Raw genomic sequence first — 10,709 nt, 5'->3', positions numbered from 1 at the left:
AACTGGGCCTGGTATCTGGTAATCCAGTATCCTTATTTGCTATCCCTACAATAGTGGTCAAATTTATGACCTCTCTCTTCCCTAAAATGAAGATTTATTCATACTTCTTTCTGTGGGATACTTGGAAAGTTGGCTGTGAGGGCATTCAGCATTTCTCATCATCCAAGGGCTATACAACAATGATTGTTATGAACATGAAGAGGAGTTGAAGATAACAAGGGCTATAGGTGTGTGAAGGTGGGGCCACTTGGCACCAGCAGACACGTGTATTCACACAGGTTATTGCAGAAACCTCAAAGTTCTGCAAGGACTTCAGGGCTTGAAATTGAATCACAGAGGGCTTCCTTCTTACCAGTCGGGCAGTGTTGTCCATCCCGCAAACAGTTGCATACATAATTTTCTTAAAATACTGCTTCTGATCACTCTGCACTGAACATTATTTTATGTTAGGCACTATAGGGTTGACGTGACAGCACCATCTTGCTCTCAAGGACAGCATGCTCTGTTGGGAGAGGCCGCATTCCCGTGAGATGAGGCAGAATGTGCCAAGTTCTCTAAGGACCCTGGTACTCAGAAGTGAGAGAAGGCTCAGAAAGGAGAGAAGGGAGGAAGAAAGGGAGACTGCACTGTGCTCTAGATACTATTAGGCACTTTTGTGGACAAAGCGACATTTGAATTGAAATTTTAAAGAAGGTAGGATTTCAAATGGCAGGTGTTTTTCAGATATAGGAACTATATGAACAAACAAGGAGTGGGGACATACCCAGCTTGTTTGGAAACCGATGGAGCGACTGAGGTGGCTAGAATGTAGGCTGCCTCCTGGATGGGGCGGAGGGGCAGGCCCTCGCCCACAGCCTCCCAAATATTTATCCTGTTGGCCTTGGGATGGCTAAGGTACCTGAGTCCAATTACACAATTTAGCAACTGATATATTGTTTTCAAGATATTACTAGTAAGTGCTCAGCATGAAAGGAAAATCGGTTAAATGCTGAGTCATATTTTTATCTTACTTCTATAGAATTGTGAAGTCTTAGTAACGTAAAGGACTAAAGCAGTCATCTAGTCCAGTCCCTGGCAGGAGGCAGAAACTTCTGTGCCAGTGGTTCTCAAACTTGAGTGTGTATCAGAATCGCCAGGACAGCTTATTAAAATACAGACGGCTAGGCCCAGCCACAGAGTTTCTGATTCAGTAGGTGTGCGGTGGGATCCAAGAATTTGTACTCCTAACAAGTTCCCAGGTGCTGCTGCTGCTATAATACTCCTTGCAAACTGTTCTGTGTAATACCTCTTGCATCCTCTGCTTTCATCTCTCTAGTGGTATGTAGCTCATTACCACCCAAAGCACCGAGCCAACACTCTCTGTTGAATACCTCCAGTTGTTTAAAAATTCTTCCTCATGTTGCCTCCAGACCTGCCCCCCCTTTAACTGTCAACCATTGCTCCTAATTCTGCTGGGGGCTCCACAAGAGCATATCTCTGGATGATGGTTAAGTCACAGGCACAGGAGTCAGATCACCTGAGTTCATTTCCTGACTCCACTGCTTAGTACGTGAGCTTGGGCAAGCGTCTCAACTTTTCTGAATTTTTCTCATCTGTAGAATGGGAATCGTAACAGCACTTACATCCAAGGATGTTTAGATTAAATGAGAAAATGTATGTAAAACAATTAGCACGGTGCTTGGCACATGGTAGGGACTCAGTAGATGTGGGCTATTATCATTGCCTAGTTTCCTTTTCTACATGAGAGTCTATCAAATCTTGAAGAAAGTTAATCATTCTCATTAACATTTCTCCTCTCTGGGCTAAATATCCCCAGTTCCTTCAACTATTCCTACAGCACACTTTCAACATTTCCTTCATCCTTGTCCCCCTCCTCCGAACAGAGACTAATTTGTCAAGCTCCCTTATCAAGTATGTGTGGGGCTCAGACCTCAGCATAGTCAGAACCTCGTCTCTTCACTGCAGCCAAAGATCACTTTAGCTTTAGTGACTAATTTCCACATTTTACTTAATCATATCAGACTTTTAGGCAATGAAGATGCCAGAGGCCACGTCTGCATGTAGAGAAAAAATTTTATTAATCTGTCACATTTCCCCCTTGAAGCTCGCCTGGCTGCATTCACACGTGGCTCTTATCATGTGTGAGTTTGTGGGGTGCTAGTTGGGGAGAGCACCTCTGATCCTTGGTCTGATTTGGGTCTTACACCTGCTTTGTGACTGGTATAACGGTCAGCAGCCCAGGTGACTGTGAGGAAGCATGTCAGAGGCTGATAGAGAAGGGGGGTCAAATACCCTTTTCTGCCTTGGCCTCAACCCCTCCTGGCTCCAGGGGCCTGGTGGGAGATCTGGTGTCACCCCTGGAGAAGGGTGAACTGACTCCTCTGGCACAGCCAACAGTTTTCTGGAAGGAAACCAAACCCCAGGGCCAGAGGGCACTTAGAGCAAAAGATATGTAGGCATTTCAGACCACACCCCCAGCCACCGTCCCCGCTGGCCTCTTGCTCAGAGTCCTTGGCTATATCTTACGAGCAGGGAGTCAGGGCTGTTTTATTGTGGAGACAGGGTGGCAGCTTCAGGGGTTTAGATATCAGGATGACAGGGCAGGCCCTGGAAAGAAATGCCTCTCTCAGTTGCATTTCTAATTTCCAGTCTATAGTGACTGGCTCAGTAGGGATAATGACTTCAACTTCTGTCTTCTTAAATAGATGGCAGAGAAATCTGTCTGTCCAAGTCACTGTCGTGTCCTGGAGAGTCTGTCCTGTCCCTCCCTGGTCATAGAGTACACCAGGTTCCTTTGCAGCTAGGCCTCCTGATGACGGGAGACCAGGCCTGTGGGGCTGCTGGCTCAGCAGCCCAAACACTGCCACCTGCTCCACACACTGGTTTGTGTGGGGATAATCTGTTTCTCCAGGACAAACCAGCCTGATGGCAGAAATATCTACAGTCACAGCTCTGTCTGTCCTCTGGGCTGGGGTGCCTCCTCACCACCACCACAAAGCCACACTATGCTGTGTGAACAAATAGGAAGAAGGCTCCTCTCTGCAACTCAGGGTCACGCTGCCTCCTGGATGCCAAAGTCACACAGCACATGGTCTTGTAGCTGCAGATCCCCCATTCTCCTCTGCTTATCGCCTCCTGAGAGCCACCCCACAAGGCGCAGCCATGTGAATCCCAGAGCCAAGCTCCTCTCTCAGACTCTGCCAAGCTCTATCTTGGGCCAAAGGAGTTGAGGAGACTCGCCTCCTGTACTTGGTGACATTTGCATTTCCTCAGCCTTCCCACGGCCATCAGGAATCTCAGGCCTTCCTGGTGCCTAATTCTTTGAAGAAGGGATTTAATATTTTGCTCTCCAGGATATTTCCAATATGATTGAGGGGAAAGGAAAAGACAGTGTTTAGCAAAGGATACGCTGCTGAGGGTGGAATTGCAGGCACCCCGTTAGCTGGCTGCGGGCCCAGAGGCTGCACTCCTCCTTAGGGCAGATCACACTGGACCAGCCTCATCCCAACTTGGGCTTCTAAGAAGAAAATGTACCTTCTTCAGCAGATAATGAAGGCAGGCATTGCTTTTTTTTTCTGTCATGTTAGAATTCTAAGCAATGAGGAAAAACAGGGTGCGCATGGGTTAGTTTGCTCTCCAAACTAAAATGTTAGGGGGCAGTGGAACCATTCTGATGGAGGCAATACTTGGAGGCAGGGGTGTCTTTTAAATCATGCCATAGACTTGGGCCCATTCGGCTGCTCCTGGTCTTGATTCTCTCTCACTGGCCCTTCACCCCCCGATTCCACTCTTTCTGTGGGGAGTAGAGTCAATCTGAGGCTCTGGCCTTGAGATCCCTGGCACTTTCCTTGCTGTTCTTCATCCCCAAGCTGGTCCCTCTGGGGGCCCTGAGAAGCTGGCTCTTTAAGACAGGGTTCCAACTTCCTAAGGACCACTGGTCCTCTGTTTCTGTGTCTCTCAGAAAGAGGCAAACAGAGACCCTAATCCATACTCCGAGAGTGCCCAGACTGGGGTATATGCAGGAACCCAGGACATGGACTGTTCTTGCTCTGCGTCTCAGTTTTTCTTTTGACGGAAAAGGATTTTGTATTCTGACCCCTTGGCTGGGAAAAGGAAGAGGGAAGGAATGACTAGTAAAGTATCCTTTGCAGCCAGCTTGCAAGTGTTAATAATTCACAGCTCTCTAGGGGTCCTCAGGCCTCCCCTGACCTGCCACGTGGTTGCTGAACAAAACTCAGAAGTTCAGGTCAGCAATCATGTGGGGCCCCAATGTGTGATACAGCAGAGGAGAGTGGCTTTGCCCCTCCTCCTGCTCGTCTCCTCACACTGCTATAAAACATTTATCTCAGTTCTGCATCTGGACCCTGGCCTAATAAATTCCTCCAAAGGTATGCAGACTACACAGATTGCTTCTTCAGGTTGTGGATAAAGCCAGAGTAATAAATGGAGACTGTCATAAACATTGACTCAGGACAGGGACAGAAAACCACTGGAGCTTAAAATGCCAGGCTCTATGGAAGTTAATGAGCTACTAAAAAGACAAGGTAATATTGGGATAATCAGATCTGCAGTTGGAGTAGAAATATGGGGCTATCAGGGATGGATCTCAAATGTGAAGGGTGGAGGTTGGAATCTTGTGCTGAGCCAGGCAGACTGGTGTAGTAGAAAGCCCATCGGCCTTGGAAATAAAAGTGCAGGGTTTTAGCCATGGTGCTGCCATAAACTTTGTGTGACCTTGGCTAAGTCACTTTAGTTCTCTGGGTCTTTGTTTCATAGTCAAAAAATCAAGGCTGTACAACTCAACAACAAAAAGACCAAACAACCTGATTAAAAAATGGGCAAAGGACTTGAATAGACATTTCTCCAAAGAAGATACACAAATGGTTAATAAGCACATGGAAAGATGCTTAGCATCACGAATCATTAGGAAAACGCAAAACAAAACCACAATGAGATGTCACCTCACACCCATTAAGATGATTATTATCAAACAAACAGAAAATAACAAGTGTTGCTGAGGATGAGGAGAAATTGGAACACTTATGTGTTGTTAGTGGGAATGTAAAATGGTGCAGATGCTGTGGAAAAGAGTGTGGTGGTTTGTCAAAAAAGTTAAACATAGAACTACCATATGATCAGCAATTCAACTTCTGGGTATATACCCAAAAGACTTGAAAGCAGGAACTCGAACAGATATTTGTACACCCATGTTCATAGTAGGATTATTCATGGTAGCCAAAAAGGTGAAGGAACCCATTCATTGCCAGATGAATGGATAAATAAAGTGTAGTGTATACACATAATAGACTATTATTCAGCCTTAAAAAGGAAGGAAATTCTGACACATGCTACAACATAGATGAACCTTGAAGACATTTGCTAAGTGAAATAAGCCAGTGACAAAGGAATACTGTATGATTCCACTCACATGTGGTACCTAGAGTAGTCAAATTCATAGAGACAGAGTGTGGAATGGCAGTTTCCAGGGTCTTGGGGGAGGGGATAATGGGAATTGTTTAATGAGTATGGAGTTTCCATTTGGGAAGATGAAAAATTTCTGGAGAGGGATGGTGGTGATGGTTGCACAACAATGTGAATGTACCTAATGCCACTGAATTGTACACTCAAAATGGTTAAACTGGTAAATTTTATGTGATGTATGCTTTTATTGTTGTTAGTGCCATCAAGTCAATTCTGACTCCTAGAGTCCCTGTGTGCAGCAGAGCTGAACTCTGCCCTGTCTTTTTGTACCATCCTCTCTCCTTCTGGTGCTATATCAGACAATGCTCCACTGCTATTCATAGGGTTTTCATGGCCAATTTTTTCAGAAGTGGGTGGCCAGGTCTTCTTCCTAGTCTGTAAGTTCCACTGAAACCTGTCCACCATGGGTGAACTTCTGGTATTTGAAATACTGGTAGCATAGCTTTCAGCAACACAGCAAGATGCAGCTACCACAGTATGACAACCGACAGACGGGTGGTGTGGTTCCCTGACCAGGAACCCATGAATCTTGACCACTAGACCACCAGGCCTGGCATGTATGTTTTATCACAATAAAAAAAATTGAGGTGGAGAGATCAAAGATTCCTGACCAGGACACCCAGGTATGCTATAGATAGGTTATTGGAATGCCAAGATATTGATCCCTTCCCCTTTTGAATGGTCCAGGTGGGGCCAAGAGCAACTGAAACCCTCAGGTAGGTCACTTCCAGCCTTGAAGAGCTTCTTCTGTTTACCCCAGTATGCTATACACATATCATAACTTTTAAAATTTATTTCCTAACCTTATTAATTGTCAGATATAGTACATATACAGAAAAGTGTACAAAACTAAAATGCGTAGCTCAGTATTTAACCATAAACACCTGTGTAACCACTATCAGCTCAAGCGCTAGAATCTTGCCAGAATCCCCGAAGTCAGGATAGTGTGTTACCACCTAAGCAGGCGTCACTCAAAGTTCTGCCTGATATTTGGGCATTATATAAGTGGAATCCCAGAAGGAAAACAGATGAACCATAGCTACACACAGCAACATGGATGTATCTCACAAATATCATATTGAATGAAATAAACCAGACCCAAAAGGAATGTGCCAGAACAATTTATTGAAAAAGAACAGCCTTTCCCTCTGTTCTTTGTCATGAATCAGCTGTTTTTATTTGTATTGGTCTGTTTGGGGCTCTCTAGTCTATTCTATTGGTCCATTTGTCTATCTTGTGTCCATGCCATGTTGTAGTAATTACTATCACTCTACTGTCTTATTACCCACTACAGCTTCCTTATTCCAATTTTTCAGAACTAGCTTGTCAAGTTCCACCAAACAAACAAGCAAATAAACAAACAAACCCTGTGGGAAGTTTGATTGGAAATGCATTAATCTGTAGATCAGTTTAGAGAGAATTAACATCTTTACAGTGTTGAAGATTCAACCCATGAATATGGTATAATCTTCATTTACTTAAGTTTTCTTTAGTTGCTCTCAGTGATGTTTTATAGTTTTCTAAGAATATGCCAAAATATTGATGCCCTCGATCTTTAGGGAGTCTGGGCAGAGCTTGGGGCAGCTGGCCCTAGGCAGGTCACCCTAGCCTTGTAATGCCTCATCTATTTACCCCGGTGAACTATACAACTCTTATCAATTTGTTTTGTGACGTGGAGGGGAAAGTATTGGGAAGCACTGGGAAGTCTTTCTAGTTTTCTGTTTCTGACCAGTTTTACAAAGCGCTGAGTTGTGAGTGGGCAAGCATGCCATCCACAATGCCCCAAACATCCTGAACTCCTGAGTCGCCCACTGTATACTTCTAGCCCGTTTATTTCCATGACTCTGTTGTACAATGTGTGCCCATGAATTATGAGGGCATAACTTGCAAAAACAATAATAACAATGTTATATACTGAGCATTTACCAGGTTCTGGGTGATTTACAAATGTTTTCTTACTTAAGTCTCCAAGAAATCCTATGAGCTTGTTATATTACCTGTGTTTTACAGATGAAAAAACTGGAGCTTTGAAAGGCAAAGTAGCTGCTAAGTGACAGAACTATTTCTGGAAACACGGCAGACTAGATAATCTGAAAACCCTCCCTCTACATAGTTCATAGAAATACTAGGTAAAATATATCAAACATTTTTTTCAAATAGATAGTTGAACTTGAAAGAAAGGAAAGAAATCTCTCAGGTCCAGAAGTGAAGAGAAAGCTGAAAACCGGTAACCAAGCAGGGTCACTTTGGCACAGGAGGTAAGACCCAGGAACTGATACCCTGCATAGAGCTGAGACTCTCTGAAGGCTACATTCTTAGTGAAAGGTGGGCTAAAAACCAGTCCTGCTGGCAAAAGGAGATTCATTTATTCACTCATCCATTCAGTAACATTTTTTGAAAGCTTGCTATAAGCTAGGCTTATATTCCAGGCACTTGGGACACAGCAAGAAAATAAATAGGCATGCCTGTTCCTGGGGAAATTATATTCTGAGAGACAGAGATAATAGAGAGACATAACATAATCCATAAACGTAATATATAAGTAAGATGAAGGGGGATATATTTATGAAAAAACAGAACAGGGAAAAACTGATCATGGGTAACAGGGAAACTATCTATCTTGGCCTGGACTCTGGGAAGAAAAAAACAGATCTCTCCTGGAAATTCCCAACCATAGCTCTGCTTTTAGGGGGAGGGGGGCTGAGGTTGTAACTGACATTAATTGTTTGCAAGATCTGGAAACACCAAGGCAAGCAACTAACACAAATTGGCTCCAAGTTTTTAGTGCCTCTCCTTGTCATTCTAGGGATATGGAGAAGGGCTGTTGGACAAAAACAAGAGAAAATCCTCCACCCAGGCTGCCAAGGGTTCCCATAGACAAAGCCCAGACAAACTTGAGCTCACAATAAAAAAATACAAAACTTATTGATGGCAGATTTAGGATTCAGTAGCTGTTTGATACCAAAGCCCATGCTCATAACTCTTACCTACATGCACCCAGGACTTATACTACACACTCTCATGGGGAAGGTTGTCTTAGGACCCATGGTATTTAGGATCACAGAATCTTAGAATTGGAAGGGATCCAAGAAATTGCCTACTCCAATCTCCCTCACAAAGCAGGACATCTTTCTGTAACATGACACAGAACACCACCAGCCTCTGCTTGAATACCTCTAGGGAAGGAGAGCACATTTTTTCCCTGGCTGGTGGGAAGCCTATCCTAGAGGCAAAACAACACTACCTAAGGAGACAGACAGGGTCCTTAATCCTTCTGAGCCAGGTGATCTTGGGCAGGATAATTACCCCCATGAATTAAGCTTTCTTATCTGTAAAATGGGAATATCATCTCATCGGGTCATGCTGAGGGTTAAATAGAATAATAGATATAAAGGCTTACCAGGCACACAATAAATAATGTCATTTTACCTTCTCACTAGTGTCTAGATCTAAGTAATCAACAAAAAGAGTTACTCTGCTTAGCATTAATCTGAGCAGATCTACTTATAGCCATGAGATTTTTTTAAATCCAAATTTTAGTGAGGGCTCATCTCATTCAGTTCAACATTCTGAAGCGTGGTACCTGAGGGTTACTATCAATATTCAATAAGGGCAGGATTACCTTTCGACCTAGTTCCCAGCACAGACATAGATGAAAAGAAGTTAGTCTTGTCAAGTTGCTGTTTTCTTGCTCAACCTGAGGGGTGACTCAAGGGTCACAAGGATTTATGAGCTTGTTTTACAGAAGAAATAGAATGCCTTCAAGGAAGTTACAGTCACCAGAAAAACAGCCCCCAGCTGCCACTGATGCCCAGAAGTCAGATTGCCCAATGGCTTATCTGGAGTGAAAGAAACCTGGGGTTACCCCTTTGTTTCTCCAAAACTCCTCCTGCCAAGCCCCTTAGCTCTATAAAACCCCCTGCTTTCTTGTCTTGTGAAGGTGAATTTGAGAGAACCTATCCTCTCGCCTTCTCATTTTGGCCAATTCGAATAAACCTTTCTCTATCTCCAAGCACCAGGTGTCTCCGTGATTGGCTTACTATATATCAGGCACATGGATTTGAGATTAAGAGGTTTGGTATCAATTTCACTGGGAAAGGGTTTTGTCATTTTTTAAAAAAAACAATTGCTCATTTCTATTTAATTTTGAATGAACACTGTCTCTGCATGTTAGGGCCTCTTCTATTTCCAGTCTGAAGGCTTGTGGCTGTTTGTTCCATCTGTGCTGGGATAAAGGGTGAGTCTGAGAAGCTTCTTGAATGAAGATTGACTTTGTTGTCATCCAAATTTTTTTATTTTAGAAGTTTCAAGAATAAATTTACTGACAGGCTCCTTAATTTAAAAATTAAGGTATTATTTACATGGAATATAATCCACATATTTTAGGTGATAGCTTGATGAAATTTGGTAATTGTAGTCAATTGCATAGCCATTCCCACACTTAAGATATAGAACAATTCCATCACCTTAAAGTTTCCCCTTTAGACCCCTGATTTGAAGACGGACATTGACCAATTGGCTGGCGTCCAGGGTGAGAAGTTTTGAAGTCATGGCATAGGCAGACCATGTTAAGGAATGAGGGGCATTCATGGAATCCCAGAGAAAAGAAGACTTATGGGGGATATAACAGCCTTCAAATATTTGAAGGGCTGCTCTGTAGAACAGCTCCAGAGGGAACCATTAGGACTTACAGGCAGAGGTGAGAGATATTTTGACTCAATATAAAAAAATTTCTAAAAAACAACTATTTATAGGTGATGAAGGCAAGTGAGACTCAGAGTTAAAAATAAATTACTCTAGATGCAACACCTGGAAGTGGCAGAGTCAGGCATTCTGATCTTGAATCCAGGTTTTCCCATTCTACACTTCTGCTTCAGAAGACATACAGGAGGCCCAAGGGACATAGTGTTAAGGTGGAGATGACCTGATCTGGGTTAGCGGCTCAGATGTTGGTCCCTTTTGACAATTTACCCTCTGGCTCGGGCCATGCCTTTGCTGGGGAGAGCCAAGGCCCAGCGAAGACGAGTGGCCCTTCCAGCGTGGGTGGAGGAAGGTGAGGCCACCCTGTCCTCAGCCTGTGGTCTCTTTGCCTCACTGCCTGGAGCAATCTCTTGCCCTGATTTCCAGTGTGGGCTGAGGATCCAGGTCAGTGAAAAGCCCAAGGCTAGGTCTGCCTGTGTGGGTGCTGCTGATAGGGATCAGCTGCTGCTCCTGTCTGGGATGAGGGG

This window comes from Diceros bicornis, chromosome 4 (assembly GCF_020826845.1).
Source record: "Diceros bicornis minor isolate mBicDic1 chromosome 4, mDicBic1.mat.cur, whole genome shotgun sequence".
NCBI classification, from domain to species: domain Eukaryota; kingdom Metazoa; phylum Chordata; class Mammalia; order Perissodactyla; family Rhinocerotidae; genus Diceros; species Diceros bicornis.
This window is presented reverse-complemented; position numbering follows the sequence as displayed.